The sequence below is a fragment of the Xiphophorus maculatus genome, chromosome 12 (genome assembly GCF_002775205.1).
Source record: "Xiphophorus maculatus strain JP 163 A chromosome 12, X_maculatus-5.0-male, whole genome shotgun sequence".
Lineage (NCBI taxonomy): Eukaryota > Metazoa > Chordata > Actinopteri > Cyprinodontiformes > Poeciliidae > Xiphophorus > Xiphophorus maculatus.
Genome location: NC_036454.1, coordinates 17,863,238 through 17,877,068, shown reverse-complemented (window position 1 = coordinate 17,877,068; position 13,831 = coordinate 17,863,238). Strand labels below are relative to the sequence as shown.

The 13,831-nt window shown below is 35.6% G+C and overlaps 1 pseudogene; it reads right to left on the bottom strand.

The window, feature by feature from the left end:
- Positions 1–3,350: 3,350 nt before the first annotated feature.
- Positions 3,351–13,674, bottom strand: LOC102223775 (annotated as a pseudogene).
- Positions 13,675–13,831: the final 157 nt, after the last annotated feature.

Here is a 13,831-nt window from a genome sequence, read left to right as displayed (position 1 = left end):
ATAACCACTTTTCTGCTTTTTACTCTACTGCAGATGGATGACCACAGCAGCTGGAGGATGTTGTGTAACACCACAAGAGTTACTTCTACACTGAAGAAAAAAAAAAAAAAAAAACCAAGCTCGATTGCTAATTTCACCCTCTGGCTTGCAGAGATAAATAGCTTCATACCACTCAACATGAAATAGATAGCAGCCTATCTCCTCTTTCATTGGCCATCCGGGATCACAACCAACCTCCTCTCCTAGTCTGGTCATTAATTTACTTCCCCTTGGGCTCCACTGTCTATAGCTATTGATCACACAGCCCTCCCAGTGCTAATTTAATGCCTGTGATACGTTCTGTCATGGAGAAAGCAGGAAGGGAGTATTGATTAACGTACAGTTCTGCTGAGGGCACTACAGCCGCACTTTATGACAAGGGAGTAATTAACTCAGCTCTGATCTCCTGTGGTTGGAGTGGTTTTGTTTTCTGCAGTTCACTATGTTAACCATACAAAGAGATCACAATCTCACAGTCAACATTATCAGCGTATGTGCTGATGTCAAGTCAGCGTGATTAAGCTTGCCCTGCACATACTTTAACCCTGCATATATCCCCCTCCTACAGTTTGTCATCTGTTAATGCATTTTATTTTCCTTTTAAATACTTCTGCAGTCGTTATGTCATTCTTTGCCCAGAGCAGCAAAACCGATCATGAGGAGCATAAATTAGAATAATAAAGGTTTCTACTGCTGTTGAACTGAAGTGAAGTCTTTAATAAGATATGGTAGCTATATTTACAGATGTAATGGTTGGTTTGAAGCATGAGAGCAGAGATGGACCATCACTGTGAAGACTAAAATACAGCCGGTGAAACCGATGTTAATGGTTTTACTGTTAAAGAATGGACGCCATTGGGGTAAAAACCATTACTATGATTTAATTTATGTTGCTATGCTGCCACCTAGTGGCAATAAGGAAGACACCACTAACATGTTGCAGTAATAGGTTCATAAGATACTTGGGACTAAGAGGACAAAAAACAACAAAAAACCTAAACGATCATTCATTAGTCTTAGAGGTAAATAAATAAATACTGTATTTCACTATATTGGAGACTTGGAATAATTTTGTTTTTGTTGGTTTGACTGTTTTTTTTAGTAGACAACATACATAATGGCATCTCAGGTGTAGCTTTTTCAGTTTATTTTATTGATTTCTTAATGGTGACTGTGAAATAAAAATGAAGTAATCTAATAAGAATAGTCTGACTTGTACCCTGCATGTTTTAGTAGACATCAATGAATGTTTTAATTCATTTTGTGTTCTTTTTAATCTTGCTTCTTAGCTATAGTTGCTTATATCCTCCAAGAACTGCTGATCTGCAGTTTCTTCCCAAGAAAGAGTGAAATAATGAAGCTGTTTAAGATTCAATACACAACTAATTGAATACTACGGCCTTATGCCTGTCGGGAAGCAACGGATGTTACATCAAATATCAAAAACCAGTGAAAGACATGTGAGGAGAAAGAAATTTACATGAGGCAGACACATCTTACTATTAAAAACTTTATTTAAAAAAGTATAAAAACTTGAAGATTTTTATTTTTATTACTGAATATCAGGAGAAGTGTAATTGAGACGAATGTTTACTTCTCACTTGAATAATGATATGCATTTCTCAAAGAATATGTTCACTACTTTTTGATCCAGACATCTCCAGCAGGACAAATATTTTTCTTAGTCAGCAACAGAAATAGCCAAGAAGGTAAGTCAGAACCTCATAGACAATTTTTCATTACATCATCATTTCTGCCATTTATATTTACTTCCTAAGGTTGAAAAATTACAGCTTCATTGTTGACCAAAGTTTTTCCGTTCATTGAGTTTTGACTTTTCCCCTTACAGACACAGAGTAAATCATTTATATTTTCTCTAAGACTGTTAAACAATCACAAAGCTTGAGTTATAATAAATTACATTTCAACAATAGGAAATCTAGTCGCATTCTTATCGCTTAATATGTTTAATAAACATGTTCAGTAACTTTGGTCAAAACATTCATTCAAATGAATAACAGATTTGATCACATAAACTTTAGAAAGACATGAACTGTCTTTCTAACTTTACACTTTTTAAAACAAGGATAAAGTTGAAACTAAATATTGATAAGAGAAGTATAACACAACTTTGAACAAAATATAATGTCTAAAAAGATATCAGACAAAATCTTCCCCAGCAGGTTAATCATCAATCTGGACAGATTGGTTTATTTAATCTTCTGTAAATGTGAAGGTGGGTCTCTTATAAGGGATTATTTTAAAGAAGTATTGATGAGCAATGGAAATAAAGTCTAATGTCTGCAGCATATAAGCTCAGACACATTGTAAACAATTATTTTTTGGATTTAGATTTTCATGAAACATCTCCTTATGTATAACTTGAAGTTAACGAGGTACATATAATAAAATTTTAATTATTTTCAGAATGTTTTAATTAGCTTTTTGGTTTATGTTGTTCAATGAAATAACCAAAACGTGTTTAATACAACATAAAAAAATTCAACTAAGTTCTACTTACATGTAAATCAGTTTAGCTGCATAACTAACATGATCTTGAATAGATCACTGCTTATGGCTAGAAAAATCTGTTTTTATTTGCATTTTTGATGCAACATAGTTTTTTAACATTTTAAATTAATTCCTCTAAATTCTAATTATTTCCTTGTAAAGTTTTCAGAAATTGAAAGTGAGGCATTTTTTTGTCCTGAAATGCTTTCAAAATGAACAGTGCAGAGTAAAGAGTAACTTTTATACATCATGTAGGGACAACAGAGCCTTTTTTACTCTGGTTCATGGCAGGACTATATCTACTGTAACTGAGTGAGCGTCTTGGCATCAGAAAGTATTTACTCACAGAACAAAGCGAGGTGAGATTAAAGTTAAGTTTCAGTCAAAAAGGCTCCATGTGAGCCTTTGTTTTTCCTCTTTTTGTAGGTATAAAGCCACAAATTCAGAATTTAACTTGTTTGATTTGATTCTTTAATTTATTCTTTTGGTTTATTACCGACTTGTTGTCACATTAGATCTGAATGTGTCATTACTGAAGCAGCTGTTGTGTTTCAGATTTACAAAAGCATAAATTGCCAGTTCCACAGATTCATTATGCGCCACAAAGCCCACCAAGCACAATAGTCAAAAACACCCTGAGAATAACATCCCTGCATTTACAAAGCATACAGAATAAGTTTTATTTTTTACATAACAGTAAGATTCTAAAAGTAAATTGCTGTTATTTATCCTTCAGATGATGGATAAAACCAAAGGTTTTTTACAGAAAAAATTAAAAACCTTCAAAATTTACAGTTTGTTTAAAGTTATGTCTTTCATAAAAACATGACCTTGTAAAAACAGACAAAGACTAAAATATCTAAGCATCCCACAGGACTAATCATTTCACACACAGAGTTGGTTTTCACTCTCTGGCTACACAGATGACCTTAACAGTTTTTCCAACACTGGTTTGTCTGCTTTCTGCTTCTTTGGATGAGGATCCCTGGCATCCAGGTCTAACGTAGGAGCCACAGCTTTTTTGATTCTCTGAGGGTTAAAGAAGATGAAATAGAAACTATCTTTTAGAGAACTACCTCGGACAAATAGTCAGGTATAAAATAAAGCATTACTTGTATAACTTCTCAGAGTTAATCACATATAAACTAGATTTTACCAAATGATCTCCCACTAATAAGTCAACAACAGCCTGAATCTAACAAGAACATTAAATGCAGCCAACAAAAATGATAAGAGGCTCAAAATATATTTTATTTGCTCACCTGAAGAAGTGATCCTTTGCTGTTGTAGATCTCATGAACAGCACAAAGTGGGATCCACACTATAGAGACCAGTGAGACGACCCACCCCACTAACTCAGCCCACAGTGGGTACATGTGCTCTCCGTAGCGAGGAGGCATGTACTGAACAATGCTGGATACCAGGATGCTCTGTGTGGAAAACAAAGCCAGTCCTGAAGACTGAATTTCATAAGGATTTGTAGCCAGAAACAGGACTTACTAGCATCAGTAGGGGGCAGAGGAGCAGCCAGCAGAGGCGGAAGAAGAGGCTCGGAGACTCGCCTCGCATCCTCTTCACCATCAGGGAAAGACTCCTGGCAGAAAGAAACTAAGAGTTGATGCATAAGGACATGGACCTCCAGCTGTTAAACTACATATTAAGTGAATAAGTATGTGAGTCTGATTGAGAAAAACATGTAAAATGAGAATAAGAGTAAATGTGACAGAGGAAAAGTCCTTTAATATCATGTAACCTTTAGCATGAAATCTGGCTGCCATGGAAATAAAAACTTTGACCTAAAGTCTTTCATGGCATTGTAACAAGACAGCATTTTGCTGTAAAAGGTTGAACTAAATGCAAAACTTTACCAAAGATCCAGCATACAGCCACTACTTCAAAGAAAGCCAGGAATATAAGGGAACCCACAGCAGTGCAGTAGTCCATCAGCTGGAACACGTAAATGCCTCCCTACAAAAAAGGACAGTAAAGCTTAAGTAGCAAGTGTTGTCAGCATTCCTCATTATTCTTAGCAAAATATAAAGAAAGGGTATGACTTTTTCACCTGAGTTACATGAGGGATTCCCAAAAGAAGCCCCACAAAACACACAACCAGAACAAGAAGCTCATCTCTCTTCAGGTACCTAAGAACTTTGACTCCAAGTTCGTCCTTTAAGAACGTCACGACCACCTCCACATTGCCAAACTGCAGAAAACACCTGTTACTCACTCTGAGCACGTAACACAACGCTATTACATTTGTGACATGGATGTCCTCAGAAAATATGGGCTGTTTGTGCTACAACTCAATGAAAATAGTGCCAGAGGTGAAAAATTTAATTGATGAAAGATCAATGATAAGCTGATCAAATAGTGCAAAAAAAAAAGTTTATTTTCTAATTCTTTAGATGGATCAAAACTCAGATCTTCTACCATTTTCAGTCCATAAAAACATCAACCAACACCAATGTTTTCTGCCATCTTTTAGGATGCTGCTGTTTTACAGTTAAAATGGTTAGTTTCTGAAGTACCTTCATAACTATGGCAGCATGAAACAGAAGTCTGCGAAAAGTGAAATATTTTCAATCCAGTTCTTATGCATCCATGACTAAGTTAGTGCGTGAAGATGATCTTGAACTAGATCTCGAAACCCCAACCTGAAGAGCGTTTTATAGCCTGTTTATTTGTCCATTACTTTACCCATTCGCTTCTATGTTAAAGAACAAAACAAAGATAATAACGTGCAGGACACTGAGCCAAACATTACTTTTGAGCCTCTGAGTTTGTGCATGTAAGAGGAAAAGTGCAGGGTTTCTAGACAGATCATTAAAATACTGTGAATGAATGTTTATAGAGAGTGTTACTTGTTATGTAAAGTATCATAAATGATCAACAAAAGTGAAAAGTACTACTAAATAAATTCAGCCTCGTTACCATTTGTGTGTGCCATGAGTAGAATTATAAAACAGAAGTTAGATACACATGTGTGAATGCTTTCCAGATTATTTTAAATAGACTAAATAAAACTACTGACCACTCTAAAAGTTATAGTTTAAAAAGGCCATAAAAGAAAAAACTAACATTTTTACGGCTTATGATTTTAAAGGGTACAGCGGTGCAGATGTTTACTTGACTGTCGAGACCAAGACACAGCAGCATGATGAAGAACAGTGGAGCCCAGAACTGATAGCCAGGCATGGTGGAGAGAACTTCAGGATACACAACAAACACCAAACCAGGACCTGAGCCAGTTAAAAACAAACTTTTTATGAACTGTAGACAGAGAAAAACATCTTTAGCCTTCTATTAGCTGAACCACAATGTCATTTTGTATATTACCATCTTGTCAAAAAGTAGAAGGAAAAGACCATTGTGCAATTAACTTAATATTCACTCATATTTTGTCATGTTACAAACACAAACTTTAATGTTTCTTATGCGATGTAGCAACAAAAACTATTTCTTATTTACTCAGTAAAAGAAAAAATATATCTTGTTTTCAAAATTGTGTGTATTCATCCACTTTAAGTCAGTGCTCGAGCCTTAAATGCATTTACAGCTGCAAGTCTTGTGTGATCCATCACTACAAACTCTGCATATTTGGAGAATGAAATAGTTGCCCTCTCTTCTTTCTTACTGACTGGATGGGAAGCATCTGCAAAACATTTATCAAGTCTTTCCACAGATTCTTAATTGTAGTTTGAACCTAACTTGAAAACAAGCACAACCCATCTCCAACACAATTTTTTATTGCACCTGAACTAGCTGAAAACGCCAACAACCCCTCAAATTTTATATAACTCCCAAAAGAAAGTATTAATTAATAACTGTTTGTACTGAGTATTACTGAGAAAGGGTAAAGTTAAAATGAAAAATCTCTTTATGTAAAAGTATAATTTTAGGTTAAAAAGGTACTGGTCTTCACCACTTTTTAAAGTTTGTGTAATTTGAAGCAAATGGTAACAAATGAAATGAGAAACATCTTCTATCTTTACAGAATGTTTAGCAAAATAAAACCATTCACTCTAAAGTCCTGTTTAGTATTTTCCAAAAAGTCAGTGCACTTTACTCGGTTCTTACCATCTGTAGCTATGTTGTCCACTGGTAGATTGTGTTTAAAAGACATGTAGCCAATAGCTGAGAAACATACTGGTGAAGGAATTGACTAATGATACTATTAACACATCCCTGCAAAACAACAAATTAAACTTTGCAGTCCACTGAAAGAATCTTAAACATGATATGATTGTCACAACTGTTTTAATACATGCTGTGTGCTGGTAAAGGATGTTATTGTTTTACCAACAAAGAGCTCAGAAAATCTGACTTCCAATAATAAATAAGAAAACGTCCTATAAAACATATATGGATAAAAAACACTTAATATTGAAAAGTAAGTACTCTGTGGTGTCTGCACCATTCAGAAACCCACTAAATCTGAGCTATTACCTAAAGTTTAAGCTTGGAGCAAATGATTAGAAACTACTACGGAGACTGTTTATCTACTCCAAAATGTGAGCAAAATCTTTTGGTCACAGTACTTTGGTTCTGTTCACTTGTGAAATCATTTATAAAAATGATTTCATTTTCATAAATCATGAAATAATTTATTTTTGTTTTGGTTTTAGTTCTAATTTAGTTATGTTTTTTACACTTAAAGAACTTAAATATAAAAAAACTTAGGTTTTTTATACTTAAGTCTTTATGTATCAAAACATAAAGACACAAGTCTGAGAAAAATGATATTATTTTTTCTCAGGCTAATTATTTTCCAACATTGATGAAAGGCCCTAATTAATTTAATTTAATGTAATTAGTGTTTATCATTTATGCTATAGTCTATACATAAATAACAGTATATTATTTACGCTATTCCCTAACTATCCCAGTGAATTGTCATTATGAGGACAAATTTGCTCTCTTTGTTAGAGAAAGTCACTGAACATATTGGTGATACATTTTGCATACAACAAAGCTTTTATTTGTTAAATACAGTAAAAACAAAAAAAAAAGTCACATTTTACCTTGTGATGTTGTTGTTGAACTTGTTGTAGCTAGCCATTGAAATCATGCAGCCGTATGCTATTCCCAGTGAGTTAAACACCTGGGCAGCTGCACTGACCCAAACCTGCAACAGACAGAAGAAAACAAAGACCAGATTTACATGTTTTTATTTGATTTTGCTTTACTGTACTTTGTTTTCTTTCTTTGTGTTCATGGAGTCATATTTCAAAACAAGAACACAGAGATTAAACAACACTTAATAATTATTGCTCTTAATGGAGCCACTGAAAGTCAAATCTGCTCAAAATGTTTAATTTTACAACAACAAAAAAAGGAAAAAAAGGGTGATTTCGGAAAATTTGACTTTAGATTGCAACCAATTAAAGGTATGTGTTGTTTACCTTTTTTACGTTTGGCATTCTGACATTTGCTAAATTTTGAACAGAATTAGTCTCATTAGAAATCACTCAAAAAGAAATGGAGACATATTACATGTCTGATTTATACACAAAATATGGTTATAAAATCAAACAATGTCTGTTAGTTGTTGCTTCATTGCCCTCAGTCTCACCTTGACTTCAAACAGTTTGCTCCAATCAGGTGTTATAAAATAAAGGATGCCCTCCTTTGCTCCGGGCAGCTGGACATTATTGATAAGCAGGGCGAACAAGATAAAGTATGGAAAGACAGCAGTGAAATACACCACCTATGTGGCACAAAAAAGAAAAAAAACAACATTGTTGAGTATAGAAGCCTCCATGTTGAGAAGGTTAAACTTGTGGATACCAGCTTTGTAAGTAATTTTACAACGAACACGACCGCTGGAGTCTTATCTCGCTGTCAAACAAAAGTGGCAAAAACCTCGAGCTCAAATTCGTGAGTGCCCTTCGGCGCCAGTTTGAGTTCAGCGTTGACTCCTTCCAGATCATTCTGGACCGACTACTAGAGTCCTACATGCAGCAGGACGTCATGCACAAGTTAAATGCTGTTAAGCTGAAGGACCAGTCAGCAGAAAGTGAGAGTAACTCCTTTTCACCTGATATTTAATGTGATTTATGATTTGATGCATGAAAGAGTGACGTAAACTAACAGAAGACATCTGTAAGAAGGAAAATAAAATTTCACAGCACAATGCATGTATACATCGGGTGGAAAAACAATAATGATTCAAACCTTGCCTGTGGATTTGACTCCTTTAAATGTGCATAAATAAATGATGATCCATGAGAGAAGAAGACAGCCAAATACTTCCCACTGTAGGCCACCAGCTTCTTCAATCCCACTGGTCTTCTCTAAAAGTTTGTGACTGGGGGGAAAAAGAAAAAGGACATTCATATTTCTATATCTTGGTCTCTTCCTTTTCCTTCCTGAGCAACAACAAAAGATGAGGTTGATCTTTGCACATAAAGAATCCAACATGTTTATATTTATAGGTGACACAAGAGTGAATTATTTAAAACTTAAAATTACATAATTTGAGTAAGTGCTTGTAAATTAAATGTAATTGAAGCAGGGAAAACTGCAGGCTTCTCACTCAAAGAACTGCTGGCTTGAAGACTGCAGATGGGTGGCATTGCCAGGAAAACCGCTGGAACAGTTTCCAACGACATTCCAAGTGTTGTTGCAAGACGACCAGGGGAGAGTTCCTCTGAATGAGTTGAACAAGTAGAAAAAGGCCCAGCCCATCAGCACATTGTAGAATGTGCAGAAGACAAAGGAGATTACAACTGTGGCCAGACCTACACCTGTGGAGTGACATTTGGAGGAACAGATGGCAAAGTAAGGCATGATTCAGCAGAAGTTATGCAATATGTGCTGAAGAGGTTACACACTTCACTAGAAGCATTACTTATTACTGTCTTAAGAAAAACTTATTTTCTGGTGGTTGTTGAATTTAACAGCAAGAGGGGATCAAAGTTCTGCAATAGCTGTAAATTATTAAATATATAAGCCATTGTTGTTCCAGTCTGAGTGGGTCGGGTTTCAGACTGCATAAACTGAGCAATGATCCAGCAGAAAAATGTCCCTCGCCAACAAAATGTGGCTAAACTTAACATCCATGAGAAAAAGTAGGACGGCCCATTAAACATTCGGTGCTGTTTGTATATCAATGTCAAATCTTATTTTTTTATCTTTGGAAAAGAACGTAAATAAATTAATAATTCTACCTAAAAAAAAAAAAAAAAAAAGAAATAATATTGTTTTACTCGTTTAAGAAAAGCGTTTTCCAGCTGAAAAAAAAGATCATCATCGCCCGAAGTGTATGATCGGTGATCTCCGATCACTGTCTCTTGTCGATCACCAAAACCGATCACATTTATCTCACTTCTCAGCCTGCAGCTGATCCCCTCTTTCCTTCACACTGCGCAGGCGCGTGGCAACAAATCCCGTCGTTGCAGCTCTGATAGTGAATGGGGATGTTTGTGTTGCCACGGAAAATTACCTCGGAGGTGAAGCACGTGAAATTGCATCAACACAACGAATCTAATATGATATTTAAAAAACAAACACTTGACGGAGTTTGGCTACATCGAGGCTCAATGCAAAAACAAAAGGACATCCGGAGCGGCTAGCTAGCAGGTAAAGCAGCGCACAGCTAACAACACTCACTCAATTTTGCCAGATCACATAGCAGCATTTATACTTGATGCAAAAAATCAACAACCAATTCAGGTGATCGGCAAAGATCAATGATCGGCAGAGATCGGCCTCATGGGTGATCGGTATCGGAATCGGCAGCAAAAAACCTGATCGGAGCATCCCTACTAAATATATTTACTTTATTTTTTATGTATCTGGGAAATGAGCCAAGCAGGAAAAAGTCCAAAGGTGATTTTTTTTTTTTTTTGCCCCAGTTCACCCCTGGGCAGAACATTATAAATACTGACAGGTGAACCAAATAATGCTGGATATCCTCTCGTATTGCCTTGCTGAAGAACACAGGAAACAAGGATAGGAAGAAAACAATGTGGTAGAGGGATGCTGATCATTTGGGCAATATTCTGCTGGGAAATCTTGGTACCTTACCTCTATGTGGATGTGATTGACACATGTAACCTAACTATTGTTACAGACTGCATGGTTTTTATGGAAATGGTTTTCCCTGATGCCTGTGGGATCATGGAGTGGGATAATATGCTCCAATACAAAGCAAATAAAAGTTTCAGAAAAGGTTTTAAGAAACCTGATCTTCTGATCTCTTGATAAGAATAATGATGAGCCACATTCTTCCCAGTTTCAGATTATGAATTATGGTGGCACTGGATTTTATCAGGATATCAGCTTTAAAGATAGTGTAGTAAACACTACACAATTTAAAGGTTTTAATTGTAAAACTTTTGAAAACTGTAATTTATCAATGCACATCACTCATTATCCACAGCTATATGTTGGGCTAACACATTAAAATACCAATAAATACAGTAAAACTTATAATAGTGAAGTGATAAAATGGAGGATGGTATGTTTGCTAAGTATAGTAATTCAGTATCTTGAGCTGTGTTTAAAACAGTAGAATGAAAATGAGTGGCACAGTTAAATCATTGACAAGAGCATATAGGAAACAAGCTACCTGCTTTTGGCCCTTGTTTAGCACAGAGCAATAACCAGGAAGAAATTAGCGATGAATCAAGTGAAGGACCCAAACGTTTTGACCGGGTAGATTATCTCTGTTTTTAAGGAGATAAGAAAACTTTTGAGAAAAATCTCATGTTAGAACAAGACAGACATCACTTTTATAGTCACAGTTGTGATTGTTGATGGTTGGGCTCTTGTTTGAGCTAGATAGTAATCTATGTGTTGGTTTGATGCAAAGTTATGGATCATAAATAAGGCATGTGTGATTATTTACGTTCAACAACAACTTGTATTAGTAGTCTAGAAAAGATTTCAAATTTAAAGGGAATTTATTCAAAAAATGCTAGCTTTTTTCATTAAATTTGGATTGATGATCCACAGATTGATCTTAGCAATTAGTGTTAAGCTTCATAATGAACTGACTTTTTTAAAATTCACCATTAAAAATATTCCAGTTAACAAGTTCTCATCCATCAACAATAAGAAGTTGTCAAGGTGGAAAAAAAGATATTTACAAGCTTAATAAATGTTGAATACAATTCCTTGTGTAAAACATAAAGCAATAGATCATTTATAGCTCTACATAGGATTTTCTTTTCAAATAGCTATGATAATTTTCCATTGACGTTAGTGAACATAAAGTCACAACCTACATATAGCAATTTATCTCTCAATATTTATTTAGCCTTTTCACAGAAAGAATGAGGGTTTGATGGATGAATGAAATCCATTCATTGCACATGCATAGAAAAACTTGGAACCAGTGGAACATAGACTGATTTATGACCAAACTGAATACCCTGTTATATTAAAAAGAAGGTTTAAAAAAGGTGGAGGTGCAGATCATAAATGGAGTAAAAGTGTAGGACGTATTTGTCCTCTGGCACAACCACGTCCTATATGTGAGTTTTTGTTTTTTCTCAGTTTGAACAAGCATAACGTTGCCACCAACATGGCTTTGGAAAAAAACATGATCTACTCTACTTTTTTGTGTGATCCATTGTGTTTATTTTCCCTCATTCATCAGTGACTTCACTCTGGGTACAGTGCACATACAAACAATCTTGTTTTACATTTTCTTTGAATGTGCCTTGGATGACTCATTGCCCACGAAATTTATTTCAACAGTGACTCAAATCTTGCCTTCTTTTCAGTGTTCACTGGCCCTGGAAATGTTAACTTTTTCTATCATTTTTAGCAGATTATTTAGCCCATAACTTCAACTCAAATTCAGGAATTGATCCTGATCAAGAACATGAATTTGAGCCTGTTTCTTTGGGGAAAAGATCTATATAATACAAATGTTTCAGTTTTTGAATAGAATTACTTTTTCCCACTTATTCTAACTTATTGCAATGCAATAAAACATTATATAGGGTTAAAGTTTTGAGCACAAATTTGAATGTAAACCAAGAAGATATTTATCAGATTTCTAAATTAATCAATCTTACCAAGTATTTATATGTTTTTTACATGCAAAGCCCAAGTTTTCTTCATTTTCATGTGTGAATGCAGAGAATTCGATCAGAGGTTTATCTTCACCAAAACAAGCAGCCTCTGTCAGGGAGAGAGACACTTACCTTTAAAGAGGGGGCAGATCTTGGCGAATGCATGCACTGGCCCTAAACGAGAATACTGGCCAACAGCAAACTCCATGAAGAGCAGAGGATTGCCACAAAGGAAAACCATGACGAGGTAGGGGATAATGAAGGCACCTGGAGCAAAAAGTTGCAAAATATTAATATTGTGACCTTCCTAAAATAATGGCCTAGGTCTTTTTTTTTTTTTTTGTCAAAAGTGATTTTTGAAAAGAAAAACAAAAAACAAACAAACAGGAATAAAAATCCCCACCATTTTTTGGCCAAAAGATGATTTAGGCAAAAAAAAAAACATTTTGACAAAAAATTACTATTATTTTAGGAAGGTGACAATTTAAATATCTGAATAATTACTAAATACGGCTAAGAAAACAGTTGTCTTTGCTTGTTTTGCATTTGTCCAAGCAAAAAGTTAACCCAGAAACCTATTTATTATTGCTATAATTACTGATTACAGCAGTACGCACCATCTGGCAGTCTCACCTCCGCCGCTGCTGTAACACAGGTAAGGAAACCTCCAGACGTTTCCCAGTCCCACTGCGTATCCCACCGTGGCCAGGATGAAGTCCAGCTGCCCACTCCACGTGGGTCTCTGAGCTCCTGTATCCACAGGACCGTCGGTGCTGGTTTTGGCATCTGACAGTGGCTTTGGGTTTTCCTCTGCGAGCTCCATTGCAGCTGGTAGAGATGAGCTAAAATCTAATGTGTTTTGGGATCATAAATAAACTGTTCTCTCCAGTAAACTCTATAAAGCTATAATATTCAATGAAATTCAGTTTATTTAAGATCATGTGCACCCAAAGAATCTCTAAGATCACAGAAGCAGAAAGCCAATTACCTTCCTGAATTTAGTGTTTTATCTAAACAGAGCTGTTTGAAAGGCAGGGGGACAGAAAATATCACAGTGTGGGACAATCTGTCTCAACCCCACCTCCAGGCATCCTTAACCTAACCGTCTTCACCGGTCTGTTAATCTGTATGCAACGAGAGGTGCGCAAGGCATGCCTTTTAAAAAAATTAAAATAAAAAGAGCCTCTGCCCACACTACAGTGTTACATGACCCAACCAGGTGTTGCAAAGCTTCCATAACCTTCAGATTATAGAAG